This window comes from Populus euphratica, unplaced genomic scaffold, assembly GCF_000495115.2.
Source record: "Populus euphratica unplaced genomic scaffold, PopEup_1.0 scaffold1236.1, whole genome shotgun sequence".
In the NCBI taxonomy this organism is placed as follows: Eukaryota; Viridiplantae; Streptophyta; class Magnoliopsida; order Malpighiales; family Salicaceae; genus Populus; species Populus euphratica.
Genome location: NW_011501089.1, coordinates 31,134 through 41,606, shown reverse-complemented (window position 1 = coordinate 41,606; position 10,473 = coordinate 31,134).

Below are 10,473 nucleotides of genomic sequence, written 5' to 3'. Positions count from 1 at the left end.
CGCTTAATCAACTGTTTTAGAATAATCTGCTGAAGCAGCTCTTTAAAAAGCATCCGAATCGGAAGCTGTTCTTTCAACATCCGCCTCAGATAAAGCAGATGAAGGAGAAGGCCTTTGGCCTGATTCCCAGAATCGAATCGAAGCAGAGGAACGTTCTCTTCCCAGAGGAGAAAAGAACCAGAAGAGGAAAAGTAGCCAACGAGCTCAGCCCTTATACGATACGAGAAGTTCAAATTGTTGTTTTTTCTAAAGAGAAAGAGGTTCTTGACCATCGATCGGAAGGTTAAGAGTGATAACACAGGGCTTTTCAAGCTAGAGAAGAAAAGTAATAAATTTAACCATTAGTTTAGTACGTAAACAAGCCATTAAAGGTAGGTTTAGACCAAGCCAGACCACGAAGCAAGCTAAGCAAGGGTGGTGGGTCAGATACGGAGGGGAAGAGAGAATGCTTCCCGATCACTCTCTCAGAGAGAGAGCTATTGTACAAGGAAGCTACATACACATTTTCAAACTGAAAGCGAGATCTTGCAACCACACCCGAAGGAGCACGCAAGAATTTCATTGCGCAGCGAGGATTCGAAAGCCGAATGCTTATTAGTAGTACGAACACTTTTCCAATCCTGAAAGTCAATAGTAAGTAAATACCGAAAGCGATTAAATAATGTGATTTTCACCCTGAAAGTCATGCATTATTTTTAGAACTTCCTATGCCCGCATATTCTTAATCATCTTCGCTTATAGTAAAAGGCGGAAGGTAGGCATTAAGGTATGGGAGATTATAGTATGGCAGGTCTCTTCTTTTTCCCAGTGGGTTTAACATAGGCTTCATCTAAGAACTCTCAACCCCGTGGCATTACTGGTTTGCTTGCAAATACTTTTCGGTACTATAAAAGTCTTTTTTTATTCCACTTCTAATACGACTTGCATGTGTTAAGCATATAGCTCTTGAAGATGCCTAAGTTTACTTTCTTTAGAACGAGGACTTTTTCAAAGATCCGGAGCCAAGCCTGCGCACCAAAGCGCTAGAAGATCAAGAATCTGTCTTTCATTGTTAAATAGACTTCCAGTCTTTGGCGCTGACCTACTCGCCTTCACCTAAAGACAGAGCGTTTTAGGAAGGTTGGCGCCAGGTGTCTAAACCGGAGACATCGCACCGGAATGCTTTCCCCACCGCAGACAAGAAGACTCAAAGAAAACTATTGATCCCTTTGACGACTCTCCTCTTCATCTTCCCGAGAAGCAGATAAGAATCCGAACTGAGGAAAAAACTAAAAAAAGTCTCTCTTTCTACGATCACCTGTAGCGTCCTTAAAAGTCTTAGAAGGATAATAGTTCTATTCGCGAAGAGATTCTTGCCAACACCATTAGGAAGATGAGGGAAAGGGGAAAAGAAGTCAAATTAGCTATTTCCGACAGCTACGGTAGTAGAGAAGGAGAAGCACTACTTATGAGAAAGAGGAGTTCTCTCTTCTACTCCCGGGTATTGAACCGGGATGCTTTGGTACTAGACTGGGCGGGCGAGCCCTAATCACAGGGGGGAGAAAGGCGAAGATCCCTTCATCCTCCGACAACAAGCAGAGCCGACACCGAGGTAATTCTATTCCTTTTTAATTCACACGGGAATGACTCCACTCTCAGTCCCAGCGTGGCTTAGACTAGTAGAAGGCGTAGGGATGCTAGACCGCTGCTCAATACTGGATAATCCATGCTCATCGGTCTGCAGCAAGCACTGACTTTTAGGGGGCGGCAACTAAAGAGGTAGCGAGACTAAGCACAATTTCAGGAAGAGGCTAACGCCCTTGCCTCTAGGCTTCCTTCTACCCTTGTGCTAAAGAAAAAAAACTTCTTTCTATTATGCTCGAACCCTACTAAAGAGTGGCTTTCAGCTCTTCTCCCGTTGGTCCGTCAATTATTACATCGATCCTCGAAACCGATAGTCAAAGTATAGAGCTCGTTCCTTTCAGTCTTGAAAAAAGTAGCTTATTTGCTTAAAAAAGGGGAATCGAACTCTTCCACTACCGGGAAGACTATTTACTGACTTACTTAAGGACTGACTGATCCAGGGAGCAAAGCGTCCTTTCCAGCGCTGCTTTCAAGGTCGAAGAGGGGCTGGTTTTCTTTCTTGATAGCATGGCTTTCACGCTCACCGGTCTGGGAAGAGACTCCATGGGCACTTGGCATTGCTTCCTTTCATCCACGAGGAGGGGAAAAGTGATCTCTCAGCGGCGAAAACTCTTTGTTCTTCGGAATCCCCTTGCTCCGCACCTTCCGTTTTGTTATGACAAAGCCTTTTATTTTCGGCCTTCTTTCATTCGCTGAGCTCTGAGCTCCTCTGGCAAATCATGATGTGCGCATGCTGGCTACTCTGCTTTAGTAGTGTGTTAACTAGTAGTCCACTACTGATTAAGGATTTGGTATTTACAGCTATACATTCATTCTTTTTTCCTTTTTCGACAAGGTGGATATAGTGCGTAAGCCTCCCTCTGACGTCAGTTGACTTTCCTCTATCTGGTAAGGACTTCCACTTCTTTCCAGCTCTCCCCATTCACGCAGCCATCCTCCGAAAATCCCGGTATTCTCGTCCGGGAGGTAGCTATTCTAGAGACAAGGAGAAGGAGCAGCGCCCAAAGAGCCTTCGTGGCCGGTCACCGTTTGCCTACGATCCTTTATGATATGACTCTTTTCGGAAAGCCAAGTGTTTAGGGCCTTCAGCCTTTCCTCCTCTAGACCGTCCAATTCAACTAAGATAGCTTCAGTAAACTCGGGTGGGTTCAATTGATGTTGGAAGGCCACCCTTAGTGATGGCACAGGTAAAACTCCATACAGGTTGACCTACGACCATGATCTTTAGTCCTATAGTTCTAGTAGCTAGGGAGGGAGACTTGTCAATGACTTTGGAATAAGCTAATAAGATCGATCGGACTCATTCCTCGCCTCCTTTGCTGATGGAGCGCCTGAAAGAAGAGCTGACTAAGCCAAGAAGCTGAATAGAGAGCCAGCGGTTTGTTCTCGTCAGACATAATGTTTGAAACAGGAGATGTGCCCTCGTGAGCTCGTATCCATGTCAAGTCCCGGATTCCATAACTCCTCCCGTCACCTATGCTAGGCTAAATAGTAGTGATGAAAACGTCGTAGGCAACTACCTCTCGTCCCAGTTGCTCAGTGGTGGAGCGATCGGCTGTGCACTTTAAGTGACGTGACCGGTCATAGCGTAGGTTCGAATGCAACCTGGGAAGCCCTATTCGATTCAATGCGGCTAGTCATCAATAAATTACGTATGGAAGGGAGAAGGAAATCAAGATCGGATAGGTGGTCTATTCCAAACCCGGTAGCAGCATCTGGAGCTTAGAATCTTGTATAAAGATGTCCATCAAAGAAGCCTTTCTTTCTAAGTTAAGGTGACTCGAAAGATTCTTCCTCACACGAATATGAGATGTTTGAAACGAGACCGAGGAGTGGGTCTGAATGACAAAGACTTGTCTTTCTAACCGACGGTTCTATAGAGAGCCGAAGTTGGCAGAGGATAAGATGTCGTGACCTGACCTTCCCGCCCCTACTATGTTAACGTGTACGCATTAGTGAGCTGTCAATGTAAAGACCTCGAGAGTAAGCATCTCTAAGGGAGACAGACCTTTTAGCCTAGCCGTTAAGAGTGGCATCTACGTGAGCTTTCTATTTCTTATTATAAATGGATGGATTCTATCCTGCCTGTGGAATAGAACCAGAATAGGGGCCCTTTGTTACTGACTTTTGACTATCAGACTGACCACTACCAATTAACATTTACTCGATTCGAAAACATCTGGGCGGAAAGCCAATAGGCTTCGTTTGGGGCCTTTGACTGTGATATTGCTCAAAATCCGCTTTAAACGAGTGTCCAGTGCGGTCAACTCGTAGAGAGGCGATACAGGACAGAAAGAGACCAAATCGAACGATTACCGACTACGGGTTCGCCTATCGGCTCTTCATTTTCAAGACTGAAAGGCCTACCGGGAGATCTCACTCAGATCAAGAAGGAAGTTATATGAGAATGAGAACGCCTATCGATACAGAGCTGAGCCCCATTCACACTCTATGACAAAACTCTCACTAGCTATAGGTCAAGGAGAACTTAGGCATCAAAAGACGATACACGAGTAACAGGAGGCAGAAAAGCCCTTTCCAGATGGGGGAAACTCTTCCGGATGGACGGACTAGCAAACTTAGGGGGCAAGAGTCACACACGTGAGGTCCGTGGGGGCAGAATCCGAAATCAACAAACAGAACAAACAGGCTGCAATTGGGAATCATCTTCTATGATAAAGAATCTTTAAAGAAGGCTTTCACTCTCCTTCTGAAACAAGGTAACGAAGTTTAGAGCCGATAGGTGGAAGTCTTTATAAGCTGTGAAAGCGGAGCGTGGACGTTAAGAGCGTTAAGCGAAGCCATGGGAATAGATAAGTCATTTTATTTGCAATTGGCTAGGTTAAGATCGATTCTCAATGGAGAAAATCTTTAATCCTGGTCTACTGTTTTCAGGGGTGATTCTATTAATCAGTAAAAAGGTAATGTTCAATTGGACTCGGGCTATGACTCACTCAGCTCTTTTATTTACTTACTTCAAGCCTATTGGCAGAAAGAGCGGGAAGAAGAAGCTTTTAGGTCTTTCTTCATGGACTAGTGTGGGAGGTGCATCCTTTACTGCCATTACTATAGTACCTATTTCAATGTCTTAAGCTATCAAGACATATTTTTTTTAAAGGGATCTTGAGAATTCAATCCGATGTAAGGTAGACGAACCAGTGTGAAAGCGATTCCTTTCCTAGATGTCAGCCAGCTATCGTTACATATGAGACCACGCCTAGCGAATCGAATAAAGGCAGACTTTGGGTAGGTAGTAGAGAAGGGTCAATGTGAATTGATTCCCAGGTGAGCTGCTAGCTTTGATTCCAATTGGAGTAGACCAGATCCAATGGGAGTCTCATGAGCGTTAAGCCATGGTGATCATTACACTCACGAAAACCATTCCAGATTCGCCGTGGAATTCTGATTCGATAGGTGTGGACTAGCATTTTATTCCATCTTATATAAAATCGAATATATAGTAGCATCTCTCATCACCAATTGCATTACCTAAAAGTCTCTCTCTGGGCTCTATCTTAGGTTGGCCTGGTTCAACAAGGCTGATTAGTATTCGATTTCGTGAACAGAGCGGGGTAAAAAGGCATGATTCTATAAAGTGAATCACTCTTTTGGCTACCTCTTTTCTTTGGGCTCCTTCGGCTTACTACGTCGTCTGTCTTTTTTCTTTCTTTACGCATCCGTCTACCTTTAAATACGAAGGCTGGTAGGTCACGGCATCTGAAACATGGCTCTCTTTCTTAGGCGCCTGCTCCCGCCTTTCCGGTAACGAAGTACTCTTTTTCTGCCTTTAGGCGAACCCTTGGTGAATTAAGTTCGCGCTTCAATTGAACTGTCTGCTTCGAGTCGAGGTAGAACTGATCGAACGGGTGAATGCAAGCCTTTTCTTCTTTCCGGGATTAAGGATCTCCCAAAAACCTCAGGAACAGTCAATGGGAAATCCCGCCATGCCATCGAGGGGCTAGTGTGAACATCCATAGCATACGACGGGCGAGAGGGTGGAGAAGTGACTTCGAGGCTTAAGATAGTTCACCTCAGGTCATAATAGAGTGACGTATGACATCGGTAGGAAGGTAATGCAGCTAAGCCGAGACTTGCTTCTGAGGCATTTCAGACTTTACTTGCTCTTGCCGATGTGATCTTTTCTCTTGTTGAAGAAGGGGAGTTTGCTGCTATCGTAGATAAGAGTTACGGAAGTGCGCCCTAGCTAGGTTTGAAAGAAGAACTGCAGCTCGATTTGAGATGAAATCTGGCAATAGCTCTAGGGTAGGTTCTGCCCCAGATAAGAGAGTTGGGATTGAGCTTTCACTGTTCTCAAGGTAGCGAGTGATCTTATATACGATACCGCCAAACGCTTCGTAAGCAAGAGAAAAGCTATTATGTCAACTATGTGGGACCTTGCCAATTATCAGCTTGATTCAGTCTAGCTATCGGATAACAAAAAAAATGCTGGACCTTCTTTTTGAAGCGGGGAGGGGGTGAGTCGCCAATGATCTAGCCACCCCACCAACTATGGTCTACCCTTGCAGTTCTTAGCCTCTACTATAGTATGAACTGAGCCATAGCTTCTAGGTCATGTCGCCCCCAATCTCCTTGTGATTAGATCTGTTCGACATGCAAGTTTTCTAGCTACTGCCTGTACAGGCACTCGTCAAGCCAGACAGTGTCCTCTGACCTTCCGTGACTATTCCAGACCCATTTCTTTATTAGAAGAGTCTCGTCGGTAAGTGAAATAGGCTTGTGATCTCTCCAATCACCTCCTCTCTTTCCTTACCAACTTGAACGGCTCCTGTTAGCTCTTCGCATGAGCTCTGGCTTTCTTCTTTTGCTCTTTGTCCGAATCCAATCGTCTATGTGGATGACGACTCCCATCTCATCCCATTGATTGGCTTAGTGTGAAGTATCATCATATTAAAAGCGATCTTCTGTCTATTGACCTAAACTCCAAGCAGTTATACCAGACAAGGTCTGAGTTCAGCTCCTATTAAGGAAGATGTGCCACTAGTTCAAAAAAAGAAAGTGGCAGAGCGGATTCAATCACAGCTGATACGAGAACTCATAGACCAAGAGCTCCAACGGGGCTATCGGCGGATATTGCAAAGAGATCACCAGCAGTGGTTAGAAGAGCTGATACTTTCCCAAGAGCGGCTATGCCATTAATAGCTTCTACGGGGCTAGCAGTGCTTATGAACCATCAACAGGAGAGATTGGCTTCATTCTTACCAAGAGTAGACCCGAGAGCTGCAATAGTAATTAGGACTAGCCCACTTCGATGATTCGAAATCGTCGAAGCCCCGAAAATGCCTTTTTTCGAAAAGTGAGTGAAGGAACCCGAGGGGACAACAGGAATTTTCAACCAAAAGGAGTAGGAGCATTCGACTGAAGAAGTTATGGCATCAGTAGCAAAGGACGAAGCAGTTCTTGCTCGACGTTTCAGAAGTGGAGTTTGGGAAGACGGTCTCACCGGGTTTTTACCTATTTCAGGATTCAGTTCAAGCAAAAGCACACTTTGAATCATAAGTTGACGTAGATACAAGAAGAGAAAAAGCAGCCATTTCATCCGCATCTGTTGTCGGAATAACTGCTTTTGGTGGTACGGGCATATGGGTTAAGGAAGCGAGTGATCCTCGGGGAAGTTAAACAAAAAAAGCTCTTCACAAGAGGAGCAAAAAGAAGAAGAATTGTCGGCATATCCGCACCCGGCTCAGCTCAAGGTGCAATACAAGCAAAATGAGAAGAGCAGGCGAAAGCAATGGAGGATCCCCAGTGACATCCGTGAGTCAACGAGTTAGGAGCTCAGACCGGGTAGAAAGGGAATATAAGAAGCTGCATCCTTTTGAATGAGTTTCAGTTGGAAGAGGAGGCATGCATCGTATAATAAGATGGCATCAAATGCAAGAGGGAATCCCACTGTGAGGGAGCTAGCTACTTCTTTCATACCAGGAAATATAAGTATAAGATGGAGAGAATACGATCTTTGACACATATATGCCGATAGGAGGATGCTAGTGAGTTGTTAAGGAACTTCTTTCTCTAAGACTAAGACTGCCCCTTGCTATTGGTAACAGTCTTTAGACCCTTACTCCGCTTATCTCTCAAAAGAAGTTGCTTGGAGGGCCGGCCCATCTTTGTTTCCTACCTCGGATCAAAATCTTTATCTAAAAGATCCGTCCATTGACCCTTGCTTTCGACTCTCGTGAGAGGGCCGGGCCAGACTGGACTTTGCTACCAGACAGAAAGCTCTTCTCTTTCTTTTTTTTTTTCACTTGTTGGCCAGACTGGAGAATTTTGAGTTTATAGGTCGTACGTCTGAAAGAGTTCATCGTACAATTTCGGCGATTACAAAAGGAGTTCCTCTCCCTCTCTGTTTTTTGACTTCCGTCGTTCAGGAAGAACGACTTCGCCTAATTCTCATAATCCCGGCCCCCCCACTAAGCAATTACGTTACGACCACTGAACAAACTTGGTTGACGAACATGGTTTATGCGCCGCTAATGTAGCGGCTTGCCGAGCATTTGACAAACTCACACCATCCATTTCAAATAGAATTTGTCCCGTAGAAACACGAGCAATCCAACCCGTAGGATTTCCTTTTCCTCTTCCCATTCTTATTTCTGTAGGTTTCCCGGTAATAGGGAGATCTGCGAGAACTCTTACCCATATCTTACCATTTCTTCGGAATTGTCCGATTATAGCCCGACGCGCTGCTTCAATGGCTCGATATGAAAGACGACCAGCTTTACAACTTTTAGTGCCATATCTTCCAAAACCAAGTTGTGTACCGTCTGGTTTGCAACCCCTACTACATCTGCCTTTACGATTTTTACTATATTTTGTACGTTTCGGATATAGCACGTCCCCCCTTTTTAGGTTGGGGAGATTTCGCTATCTCCGGGCGGGGCGCACCTTAAGTTCCGGAAAAAAGGTCCTTTTTTTCATCGAAAGAGGAAGTCCATTATTCCAAACCGAGCTCACATCTCCTTCATCGTCGTTGGTCCTTCTTTCGTAGTGGTCTTTGTATAGTGTTAAAGCTAACCCCTGCCTGCACGAGAGGGCCTTCACTTAGCTTAGTAAGCTCGCCCGCTTAAAGTTAACGGTCAACAAAGCCGGTACACACTTCACTTTATACTTAGTCAATTTTGATAAAGTGAAGAGTCAGTATCGTACTTGCAAGTCCTAACTGTGGCATGTGAAAACTGTCCTTACCCGGCTTTCGGGGTGGACCCTTTCACTCTACTCTATGTTTATGTTCTTATATAATATACGCCATCGATTGAAGCAAGCTCCTCCCATGCTTCCTTTTCCATCGTTCAGTACTTTCTTCATCATCCACTATGGTTGAGCTATATGCTTAACACATGCAAGTAGGACCTTCTTTTCGCCGAGAGAAGATGCAACAGGACTTAAAATCCTGGTTCTGGAGCAAGGGACTCAAAATCCTTCTTGCTTCGAAGTCAGTGGCCCAACATTTGTTAAACCCCCTTTTCTCGGGCGATAGGGCTTCCTCTTTTTATTCTTTCTGAGTTGTACCGGTCCACCCCCCATGCGGATTCTTCCCCGCTCCCCCGGAGTGGGAAAGCACGGAGATCGCGCATCGGCTCTGAGATATTCCTTTACCATTTTTCCGCTCCAGGTAAAGAAGCAGAATTCGTTATCGGAGAATCCTCAGCCAACTAGCCTGAGCATGCTCTCTAACATCACATACGATATTCTTGGTCTGAAGAGAAGAAAGCTCCCCTAGCCACGAGCAAAGCAGACCACGGGCATGAAGGAGGTAATCAATGGCATTCAGATCAGGCATGAAGGAAGTAGGGTAAGGCATGATTCGGAAAAGAGTATTTAAGTAAGCATTAAGCTTTTTCATAAGGTTTTTTCTTCCTCTACCTTCTCTTGCTATTGGATTGGAGAGAGAGAGAAGGCCAAGTAAAGAAGTGATTAAGAGCACTTTCGAAGTAAGCATTCGGCTTTGGTTTGGGAAAGATCAGATTCCATATCTGATCTGGATTCTAAGCCTCATCTCCTGCCGTAAGCGCTCTTGCACGAGTCCTGTATCACTACAGGAACAGGAAGTACGAGCAGAAAGAAGTAGTCACTCTTCGCCTTTCAAGATATTGCGTATAATAGATAGAGAGAGCCAGTCTCTTTTCTTTCACCTGCGGACCTTTCTGGAACAACTCTAAATGTTCCCTTTGGGCGAGTTCTCCTACTTTATTTTATGTCGAGGGAAATGCTTAGTCGATCCTCACCTCTGCGTGCTATTGAAAGTGCATAGATCAAGAGATTAGCAATTGCTGCTGACTTTCTCTTTGCTACTTTAGTTGGGGTTCCCCCTACTCAATCTGTAATGGGATCTACCCGTGCTTCGCTCACTCTATATGCGATTGGAAATAAGTCCGGGTGCCTTTCCTGCACACCTTTGCCTTATATGTTTGAGTCTCTGTCCAACCTCTGCCTACGAGGAAAATTGCTGCGCAGAGCCTTTTAATTATAATTAACTAAGTTCTTTGTTAAAGTAAAGTCGCATCCATGGCATGCGCCTAATCCGCTCTTACAGATAGAGATCTGCTCCTCAAGTGCAAGATTCGCTGCTAATTGCATTGGAATTTCCGGGACTATGCTTAGTAAGCGCTTTTAGTCATCTGTTTGCGGCGAATCCAAGAAGTAACTAGGAGAAGAAAGACAAGCAATACAGGGTCTTCAAGGAAGAGGTTGTTGCCCCGGTAGATATAAGAAGTTTGCAGGGAACCCTAGATGGAATGAAACTATTCAACGTTGATGTTGATCTACTTGCTTGTACGATTGGATTTGTGTGAAGTCTACCTATAGCTAATGAAGTCATCCTTGCTTGAAGGA